Genomic DNA, 12,362 nt, shown 5'->3' with positions numbered 1-12,362 from the left:
ACCTAATTTCAACCGGATCGGGTGAATTCTTCCAAGGGGATCCTGAGGTCAAATCTGGGGGCTACATATAATTATGGACCGATATGGACCAATTCCTGCATGGTCACATCTGGGGATCGGTTTGCGAGCTCCGGAGGTCACATCTCCGGATCGGTTTAAATGGGGGCTACATATAATTATGGACCGATATTTACCCATTTTTCATGGTTGTTAGATACCATATACTAACACCACGCACCCAATTTCAATCGGATCGGGTGAATTTTGCTCTTCCAAGGGGCTCCGGAGGTCCAATATGGGGGCTACATATAATTATGGACCTATATGGACAAATTCCTGCATGGTTGTTAGAGACCATAACATATACAACAGCACGTACCAAATTTCAACCGAATGGAATGAATTTTGCTCATCCATGAGACTCCGGAGGTCAAATATGGGGATCGGTTTATATGGGGGCTATGTATAGTTATGGACCGATTTTGACCAATTTTTGCATGGTTATTACAGACCATATACTAACACCATGTACCAAATTTCAGCCGGATCGGATGAAATTTGCTTCTCTTAGAGGCTCCGCAAGCCAAATCTGGGTATCTCTTTATATGGGGGCTATATATAATTAAGGACCGATTTTTGCATGGTTGTGAGAGACCATATACTAACACCATGTACCAAATTTCAGCCGGATCGGATGAATTTTGCTCCTCCAAGAGGCTCCGCAAGCCAAATCTGAGCGTCGGTTTATATGGGGGCTATACGCAAAAGTGGTCCAATATGGCCCATTTGCAATACCATCTGACATACATCAATAACAACTACTAGAGCCAAGTTTCAAGTCGATAGCTTGTTTCTTTCGGAAGTTAGCGTGATTTCAACAGACGGACGGACGGACATGATCGACTCAGAATTTCACCACGACCCAGAATATATATACTTTATGGCGACTTAGAGCAATATTTCGATGTGTTACAAACGGAATGACAAAGTTAATATACCCCCATCCTAGGGTGAAAGGTATAAAAAATGTTGACAAAATTTTCTATAGAAGTAAAATTGTGGTAGATTATTTTTGGCTCGAGTGGAAACCATGATTATGAACCGATATGGACCAATTTTGTGTGATTGGGGATCGGCTATATGGACCAGTTTTGGCATTGTTGTTAGAGACCCCATACTAATACCACGTTCCAAATTTCAACCGGATCGGATGAATTTTGCTCCTCCAAGAGGCTCCGGAGGACAAATCTGGGGAACGGTTTATATGGGGGCTATACACAATTATGGACCGATATGGACCAATTTTTGCAATTTTGCAATTTTTGTTGTTAGAGACCATATACTAATACTGCGTTCAAAAGTGCAACCGGATCGGATGAATTTTGCTCCTCCAAGAGGCTCCGGAGATCAAATCTGGGGATATGTTTATATGGGAAATATATATAATTATGGACCGATACGGTCCAATTTTTGCATGGTTGTTAGAGACCACACCCTCAAAAAAATCGCTTCTGTAACATAAGCCTTTGAATAGTATTTAAGACAATACTTTTTAAGTCATCTCGCAAATACAAGCATCTTTTGACCATATTAAAGATGTGAATCGGACCAAACTTACATGAGGATTTTGACTTGAGATCAAAACAGTTTGGTGCGTAAACTTTCATGATAAAAGTGGCTAGTTCTTTCAAATTGTTAGTCGGTTTAGCTGTACCAATATACAACCGAAAAATTCTGTTAGCGCAAGTTAACCATCGAAAATGTGTTAGTTTTCCTGGATTCCTGTGAGCTAAGTTTGGTGGAACTGTACCAGAAGAAATAGCAGAACACATCTGATAAAAGTATATTTGTTCGGTGCTCAACAAATCAATATTCAAATCCGGCAATTCGGTGGAGATGGGTTCGAATGCTTCTATTTTGAAGTCAAGACAATTATCAAGCTGTTTTCCTAACATGCCAGAAAAAGTATTGGGGCCTGTAGTAGTGGTAATTAATTTGCATGCAACAAGCACACAAACCATTGCAAAGGGCGCTTCAGATGTTTTTCTAATAAAACAATGACTCCATTTTTCCGACCAGTATTATCTGCAGTACCATCGCATGTAATTACCGCCAAAGAAAAATGAAAGTCATATTTATTTTCAAGAAACTCGAAAATACTTTTCTCAATATCAGCCGCTTTACCCGAACCAATAGAAAGATGACCGATGTATTCAGAATTGGGTTCTGATATGATTGAGATATGTTCTTCAACTCTAATTTTCCTTTGGGATATATCAACTCTAATCTTCCTTTGGGATATATTAGTAATAGTCAAAGTTTTGCCCTTACGACCATCAAAATAAATAGCCGTTAAAGGTTCATGTTCTTTTATAGATTGCAATTCTGTACGAACCTTCTGCCGTTCTCTGCGCATTTTTCTTCTGTCTATTACTTTCACTGAGTCATCAGTACAGATAAAATTTAAGTCACGTAAAGCAGCATTTACAATTAATGCTGCAGATCGATCAGATACACCAGTTCTATCACATGTTGTAGCAAGATTTTTCAGCTTATCTCTTATCTGTTGAGTTTTTGGAAGGGATGGTTTAGATACTACTACTTCTGCAGTACGAAATTCATCGGACTCATCTGATGTTTCAACAGAAGAACTGTCAGAGGTCCAAACTATAGCATATAGAGGTCCAAACTATGGCAAATGATGATGTACTTGGAATATCGTTACATTTTGCAGCAAACTCTTCATATTTTCGCTTCCTGACTTCACGACGTCGCATAGATTGAGTTGTCACCTTATCCATAGAACCAATATACATTTTGCGCTCATTTTGTTGATCTTTTAAGAATTTTTCCTCAGCAGCAGGTACTTTAGTCACACATTTGCACAGTTGTGGGATATACATTTACATGTTGCGATATCAAGCAGTTTATTTATTGAATCTTGTTAGAATATCTGCTTTTTCGAGTCATTACGTAATTTTTGTACATTCTTGTACTTTTGATAATACAAAATCAGCCTAGACACGACTTGTTGATTGGTAATTGTAAGGATAGATGCTTTACTCCAGATTGCTTCAATATCGGAAGCAATCATTTCACGTAAATCTTTGACTGATGGGTCCTTTTCATTATTCAACTCTAACATTTCGTTTCTTATCCATAAGTAATGTTTGAGCACATCACAATATGTAGGTAACATATTGTCACTGAATTTGGTTGGATCACCAAATAAAGGACACCGCAAATCTTTACGCGTCTTAGGCAATTTTTATTAAGTTTGACTTAACCCAGATAGCGCCTCTGTTCGTTTAGAAGGGCACCTGACAATGGGAAATATGTGAGAGAAAAGCACCGTTATAATTACACAAAAGTACTCACTATTATATTTACACCAAAGAAGTCACTATTATCAAATAAAACACTAAGTAGTTTGTTCTACTTCGAAGCACAAGTTATGTCTGTCCTTATTGATTAAACTTATCAGATAGGTATGTATTTATACACAAATGATCGACATCTTCTTCTGTTCTAGTGTGCCTCTTTTTTGGTTGTAAATGTGACGTATTTCATTTGCTATTGTGGGTGATCTGGATGTAGTAAATTAGGGGTTGCAAATGTGACGTCATTTCATGTTGTTCTGCTTTAGCCGTTACTGTTGTTATGGGTGATGTAGAATCTACATCTAGTTTATTGATAGTTTTTAAGTAACACCAACATATTTATTACAAAATATATACATAAAAAACGTGTGTAATGCTGTATTGCAGTGCAAAGTGCTATTCTACTATTCCAAAACTAAATATGTATTACAGTTTTATAAGAAAATACTTTGTTTGCGTACGAGATAACACTTAGACGAAGTTAAAAACAGTATATCTAGAGGCAAAGTATGTAAGAATAACTATTTTATGAGGGTAAGCGTATAAGTAAAAATATTAGTTTTTTAGAAATAATTTTCTCGATGCACCATCTGAAAATAAAGTCGTAAGGCTTTGATATTTTGCATGAATTAAGTTTTTTTATAGGGTCATCGATTGGCAATACAGGAGATTTAAAAAAATTAAAAAAAAAATTTTTGATATTTTCACTTCGCCCTAACATGCGATCACCATTTGCAACACCATGCGATCTACAGCAATAATAACTATTATATGTACGCCCTCAAAAAAATTGCTTCCGTAACATATACCCCAAACACATTTTGCTTCAAGCATATATATTCAGGATTTGTCCAAGAAATATATTGTTTGTATTGTTCAAACATATTATGTTTCATCTTAGGCATACACTGGTAGAAAACAATCTTAATGAAATTTTCTTTGTGTATATATATTTTTAAGTCGCCAATTGCTTACTTTCATTCATTTACTTGCAGCTTACTCTCTAGGTCTATCTTTCTAAACATATAAAGGCTATTTCTAAATTAATATATGTTTGCATCCAAACATATTACATTTACATAAATGTTATATCCCAAATATAATATGTTCTAACATATTTGCATATGTGTATGTCGCAAACATTTTATGCTAGTTTATATTTCCAAACATATAATTTTTACACCCTAACATATGAAAAATCTTTTTCGTCCGTGTAGTTAAGAGCGTCTGAGACCATTTTTGTGATGCATTGAATGGCAAAGCTAGTATGATGGTATTATAAGCAAGATTAATACCAATTTGTTTTTTTTTTTGTTTGTTTTTTTTTTTTTTTTTGTTGAAATTACCAAACAAAAATATGATTCCTTGAATGAGTAGGAACCAAGCAGTCGGTTTTTTTTATACAGAAACAAGTAACAAATAATTTTGAAAAGGAATATTTCCTCAAGGCATTTGTTTTGCTCTTTTCTACTCTTTTCATTTTCATTGAAAAGAACAAGTATTTCGTAAAACTCTTAATTAACTAATAATGATGATTTCCAATCGTCGAGGAAATAAAACTCTTTCATTTAAAATCCAACTTTTGCCATGAAAACGTACAAAATTTATACTAAGTTTAGTTTGATGGCTCATGCTTTTTTGGTCTGTAGTCGATGTTGATGTCGATGCCTGTGTCTGTGTTATTCTGTCAAAGACAAACCCACTCACAATTTTGGCGAAAAATGAAAAGTTTTGGTTTGTGAACTACGAATGTAAACAGTAAAACTTTTTGGAAAATATTTTCGAAACAGTCAGTAGAACTACGGTAATAAATCTTCATTCATACAAAGCGTATAGCGGAAACAGAATACTTCATGGACATCTCTACACACAAAAAAAAAATTTTCTGATTCAATCACGAAATTAATTGATCCAATTAATTTTTTAATTGAAATGTCTTCAATCACGAAAATGATAGTATCAATCACAGTTTTAATTGGGCATAGAAAAAATTCTTGATTAAAAAATTAATTGATTTCATTGCCATATTTCAATTAATTTTTTAATTGATTCAATTAAAAATTTAATTGATGTTGATTGCAAAAGTCAATTAATTTATTAATTAAAAAAAGGTAACTATTTTCAATTAAATTCTGAATTGGCTTAGAATTTTTATTTGGATTAACAATTGATTGTTTGAAAAAAAAAATAATTATAAATTTAAAAAAAATGTTCATCATCGTCATAAACTGACTTAGTCTTCCGAATTTGATTAAAAGTTAATTGTATCAATGAACTTTTTAATTAAAAATTTTAAAATGTTCAATCATTGACTTAATTAACTTAATGTTTCTATCTTGATTAAAAAGTTAATTGTACCAATTAATGTATTAATTGAACAAAATTTCAAATTCAATTAACTTTTTAATTGGAAATATTTTGGTGATATTTTTTTCTGTGTATACATATGCACGCATACAATTTTGAAATTATCAGTCACACATATTCTTGCAAATGTGTAGATACAGACAGAATATAAGCTGTGTTTGTGTACTGAAAACAAGCTCATTAAATTATTTCTTGCTCTTTTAAGGACTTAAACAAACGTACGAAATTAGAACGGAAAACTCAAAAGGAAAACAAATTTAATAAAACCAATGACAGTAATTGACAATATATGGCATGTAGCTTATTTTGCTTACAAACTAAATCCAAACATGCTTATAAATATGATGCAATTAAAAGTGCTAATAATCCAAAAAGTGTCGAATATATCACACATAGAGTAGAAAATCACAATGAATTTTCAATAAATTGAGAATACGTGCTGCATAGTGGGATGGAGCAAAAAAAAAAAAAAAATAAATAATAAATAAATAACTAATTAAACAACCAAGGATAGAAAATCTGCAATTTATGAATTGGGAAAGCATCACACTGTAGAGTTAGATCTGATACCAAACGTTGTGAAATTCTGGCAATGTATTAGCCAGAATATTGATTGGAATTTTTTAAATTTTTGGAATTTAAATCATCATATGTTTGAATTCGAGCATTACTCCCATGTATATATATTTGATTTATACGGTATAAAATCTTACATAAAAAAGCGACGAAAAATATTAAAATCAATATTTAAGAACATTGATGGGTACATGGTCATAAGATTAGTAAGGCCTCTGGGGGGAGGGCTTAGCCCCCTCCAGAAAAAAATTAGCCCCCCTAGAATGTGAAAACCTATATATGATATTCCATTATATATTGTTACTGTAGTATACACCCAGAGAAAGGTTTGGTTGAAATTCGATCACGACAATAAAAAGATAGTTGAGGTCCATTAGTTTTAGTTGTATGAACCATATGTCAGTTATTTCTTTTATTTAATATTTGGTATAACCAATAAAATATCAATACAGTCAAATGCTAGTACTCATGACCAAATATTGGTTGTTATAAATCTATTAATTAAAATCAACTTTCATTCTGTTCCGTACTGTTGTGTTACCAGATTTATTTTTTAAAATTGTCTCGGAAACCGACAGAAAGTTTGTACTACAAATAAATTGGTTGTGATAATAAATTTGGTAATTATTAGTGGGACATGTTGCTGCAACATTTATTTGGAAAAAGTGTCATATCTCGAATATTTATTGAAGACAAGGAAAATTCCCAATAGTTTATTGCTTGAGAAAGTTGGGAAATTATGGAAAATCCAGGAGTTTGCGCACAGTTATGACCAACTACATTAAAAGGATTGAAGGTCAATTCTTTAGATGGTCCTTCCTATACCAAAGGTCATGCTTATCAAAAAGTTTGTGTTGAAGCCAAACAGTCTAACTCTGACTTTGTGAGAGAGTCCAACTTTTAAGCAACGCCAAGATTATTAACGCTTTCGTACCTCAAGTTCGGACACCAATAATAGTCTGTTTCAAAGGGAAGGAAAAAGAATTATTCAAAACGTTTGTAATATTAACAAATTATTGAATTTCAGTTCACCCATCATGTAATGACCGGTAAAAATCCGAAATTTGATAATAGGAACAGTCAACAAGACCACTTTCTTTAGTTGGAGCATATTATTCTAGAAAACACGAATATTTGCAAATGAAAATACAGGTAAGTTTTCGACGGGAGAAACTGTTATAAACTTTTCATGGTTCTTAGTTATAGGAACAACCCCAAAATTGAATCCTTGTTCCGAACATCATTAGAATGGATGGAGAAATGCGACTTCTGTCTTATGCGCTTTACAGATTATCAGTTATTCCGGACGACAGTGCTCGTGTCGAACATATCCCATATATTGTGCACATTATAAGTTAAGTCCGAAGGCATAATCGATACTGCTGCATTTTTATGGGATCGATAACACATTTACCGATTATTTAGTCATCGCCGACAAGTCGTATCGATCCGACACACTGTAAGATTCTTTACAAACACCGACATTCCGTCCGGAATAACTGATAGTCTGTAAAGCGCATTACGAGAAACAAATATACGGCCAGCTAAAGCCAGTCAACTCAGGGTGTGAATCAAAACCGATGAGTGAATTCAACCTGGAATCAAGAACTAATAATTCAAGTAGGCACGCAAACTGAAATTATTATCGTCTGACCAAAAAGTGGTTCAGGGTAAAAACCGTGGGTAAATTTATTTCACGAATTATATAATTAGTTGCAAATAAACAATAAATATATTAACGAAAAATGTATTGCATTTAATTTTTGGTGTAAAGTAAATTGTAAAATATTGGTTGTTCCAATAATCTAACAGACTGCTATGCCAGACAATTGTTGGTTGTCCTAACTAACAACAAAATGGAATGGTTGTGATACCCAATTTCAGTTGGTTGTAGTAACAAATAATGTTGGTTAAATTCTGATAGTAGACGGAACCAAATAATTTGGTTGGCAAAAAAATTGGTTGCCCCCCTGGTTAAAAATGTCTAGATACGGCAATGTACATGATTATGGGAGTTTTATCACAATTTGAACAGAAATGGCTGATATTTGGAGCTATAGTTGATTCTGAACCTACTGAGTTAGTATGCCACTAATATTGAGTCCATTATTAAAAAAGAGAAATCGCTCAATTAGTAATAAATCCAAATTTCCGAAAATAGGGCAATAGATTTATGTAAGAGCTACATGTAAGTCTAAATATGTCGGCTAATACATGTACATGTGAAATTTGAGCAACATTGGTTAATAAATAAGAGTATTATGGCCAAATTTTAGGAAAATCGATCGATGCTATATCTAAATCTGAACTGATTTTGTTGATATTTTCCAGATTTGGTTGATACCACAGAAGGCTACCTTGTCCTAATTTTGAGTAAGATCGGGTATTAAATAAGGTCATTATTGCCACAAATAAAGTCATAAGGAGTAAAATTTTCAAAAACGGGCGATACATATATAGGAGCTATATCTAAATCTGGACCGATTTGGATTATGTTTTGCAGGTTTTGTTGATATTACAGGAGATTACCTTATGCTAAATTTGAGTAAGATCGGTTAATAAATGAGGCCACTATGGCCAAAATAAAGTTATAAGGGGCACATTTTTGAAAATAGGGCGCTACATATATATGGGAGCTATATCTAAACCTGAACCGATTTGGATAATATTTTGCACATATAGTGAGTACTATAGAACATTAGAGTAAGCCAAATTTGAGTGAGATCGATTGATAAATGGCCAAATTTGTGAAAATCGGGCGATACATATATATGGGAGCTATAGCCAAATTTGAACCGATTTCGATTTTGTGCACATATAGTAAGTGCTTTAGAAAATTAAATTTGGCCAACTTTGAGTCCGATCGGTTGATGAATAAGGGACTTTTGGCCAAATTTGGGAAAATCGGGCGATACATATATATGGGAGCTATATCTAAATCTGAACTGATTTCTATGAAATTTGGCACACTTAATAAATTGGATTACTTTGTGGCCCCATTTGTCGAAATCGGGCGATACATATATATGGGAGCTCTACCTAAATTTGATCCGATTTCCTCCAAATTCAATAGCGTTCGTGTCTGTGCCAAAAAACCGCCACTTACCAAATTTCATCAAAATCGTTTAATAATTGCGACCGGAATCCTGCGAACAACAAATACATAGACGGACGGACGGACACCAAGCGCTAGATCGACTCAGGAGGTGATTCTGAGTCGATCGGTATATATTTTATGGGTTCTAAAATCAATATTTCTGGTAGGCACATTTTTGGCAGATCAATATTATTATAAACTGACCATTATGTGGTTTAGGGTATAAATACGTATGCTTGCGTAATAAAATCCAAATAGTATCTGTCGAGAACCGTCCAAATTTATATTTATGTAGCTAAAGGACATCAGCCGATGTCGGGTTGAATAAAAAATTAAAATTGGTAGGATGTCGTCATTAGGACCATACAAAAATGGACAGTAATGGACTGCATAGACATGTATCTCTCGGACTCAAAAGCTTTAAAAATTTAGACAGATAGGTTCATAATTGCAACGTATTTTAGTTCTAAACTTAAAAGTTATACGAGCATGTGTGAAACTAAAAGTTTAGCAAATTAGTTTTAAGTGCAAGAATAAAATAATAGTTGTTTTCTTTTACGTACTACTAGTTAATACACCCTCAAAAAAAATCGCTTCTGTAACATATACCCCAAACACATTTAGCTTCAAGCATATATATTTTCAGGATTGGTCCTAACAAAATATTGTTTGTATTCTGCAAACATATTATGTTTAACCTTAGGCATACACTGGTAGAAAAATTTTAATGAAATTTTGTTTGTGAATATCTCTAATTTTTCTATTTCTTATTTATGTTACTTATATTACATTAACTTTAATTTTTTAACGATCTTATTTTTGTTTATTATTTACTTCTTGTATAAAAATATATATTTTTAGTACAGTCATTTATAAGATTTTATGTCTTGTTGTACTAAAATGACACAGATAAATAAATAAATGAAAATTAAATGAATATATACTTTTAAGGCGCCAATTGGTTATTTACATTCTTTTACTTGTAGCATACTCTGTAGAGCTCTCTTTCTAAACACATATATGTCTATAGCGTATTTCTAAATTAATATATGTTTGCATCCAAACATATTATGTTTCAAAACATTTGATGTCCCAAACATAATATGTTCTAACATAATAACATATATGTCCTAAACATGTTATGCTAGTTTATGACCATTATATGCTTGCACTTAAAAATATTGTGTTAAAAAATTTGAGTCCCAAACATATAATTTTTACACCCAAACATATGGAAAACAGTCTTTTACTAAAATAATTATTTTTATACCCTCCACCATACGATGGGGGTATATTAACTTTGTCATTCCGTTTGTAACACATCGAAATATTGCTCGAAAACCCCATAAAATATATATATTCTGGGTCGTAGTGAAATTCTGAGTTGATCTAAGCATGTCCGTCTGTCTGTCTGTTGAAATCACTCTAATTTCCGAACGAAGCAAGCTATCGGCTTGATGTAGGTCGGATGGTATTGCAAATGGGCCACATCGGTTCACTTTTACGTATAGCCCCCACATAAACGGACCCCCAGGTTTGGTTTGCGGAGCCTCTAAAAGAAGCATATTTCATCCGATCTGGCTGAAATTTGGTACATGGTGTTAGTATATGGTCCCTAACAAACATACAAAAAGTGATGCCTATCGGCCCATAATTATATATAGCCCCCATATAAACCGATCCCCAGATTTGGCTGGCAGATCCCCTAAGAGAAGCAAATTTGATCCGATCCGGCTGAAATTTGGTATATGGTTTTTAACAACTATGCAAAAATTGGTCAATATAGGTCCATTATTATATATAGCCTTCATATAAACCGATCCTCAGATTTGGTTTGCGGAGCCTCTAAGAGAAACAAATTTCATCCGATAAGGCTGAAATTTGGTACATGGTGTTAGTATATGTTATGATCCCCAATCACAGAAAAATCACTATTGCCACTCGAGCCAAAATTTCTATAGAAAATTTTGTCAAAATTTTATTTCTACAGAAAATTCTGTCAGCATCTCTTAGTTGGAGAGATTTACAAAATCTTCAAAAACATCAAGAATGCTATCAATCTACCAAGCAGTAAAATGTCCCCATATTTCAATTCTGACTGTATAATTACCGCACAAAAGAACATATCGGCTCGTAATTATTTCTTTCCTTCACACAGAAAACAGATAGGTTGAAAATCGATTATTGTAACGAAAATTCTACATTTACAATCAAATCGCAGTTGTGTCATTCATTTTACTTTATTTACAATCGTTATTTCGTTCCTTCTACCATTTGTTGTTTGTAATACAAGACAATTAGTTGTCTAAACTAAATGCCTCTCTTTTGAAAAATTTTGATCGAATTCGATAGGCACAACCAACCTTATAAAACCTGTGTAACTGTCATTTAGTAGGCAGCACTTTCGTTTGGTACTCACAGCCGAATTCCTTTGAATATATTTTTGAAATGCCAATATAATTATTACCATCAACGTTGAAGTATAGTGTGTTTTTTAATATCAAATAACTACAACTGAAAACGAAATATTTCTTATTTGTTTCGAAGTTTATCTACCTCATCCGTGGACTGTCTATAAAATATTGTCGTGAACAACTCGCGCCGTGCGAAACTGGCCTTAGTACACTATATTGGTTGTGAAACTAAAATAATACAAAGCAATATTGGCTATATTGCAAACAAATAGCCTCAGGGTACTCACTGCTACGGTGCGTCCTCAATATGGTATAATTCCATTGTGTTTAACACGGCGGCTCTGAAAAAATCCATATCTACAACTGCCTTATATATATGAAACCCCAAGAAAGTGACCATCGGGGATAGGTTCGTATGTCGTTTTAAAACTCCACACTAATTTGTTTACTTAATTTATTGTGTGTTTTAGACGGGCTATAGACATTTCGGACACCATCTATAAATACTAATATGCTGAGAGTACCAAA

The 12,362-nt window shown here is 33.4% G+C and overlaps 1 protein-coding gene across 1 annotated transcript in view; it reads right to left on the bottom strand.

The window, feature by feature from the left end:
* LOC142224397 (uncharacterized) overlaps positions 1-12,362 on the bottom strand; it is a 488,359-nt gene that overhangs the window by 316,041 nt on the left and 159,956 nt on the right. The gene's annotated exons all lie outside the window — the stretch shown is intronic.

This window comes from Haematobia irritans, chromosome 2 (assembly GCF_050003625.1).
Source record: "Haematobia irritans isolate KBUSLIRL chromosome 2, ASM5000362v1, whole genome shotgun sequence".
NCBI lineage: Eukaryota > Metazoa > Arthropoda > Insecta > Diptera > Muscidae > Haematobia > Haematobia irritans.
This window is presented reverse-complemented; position numbering and strand designations above follow the sequence as displayed.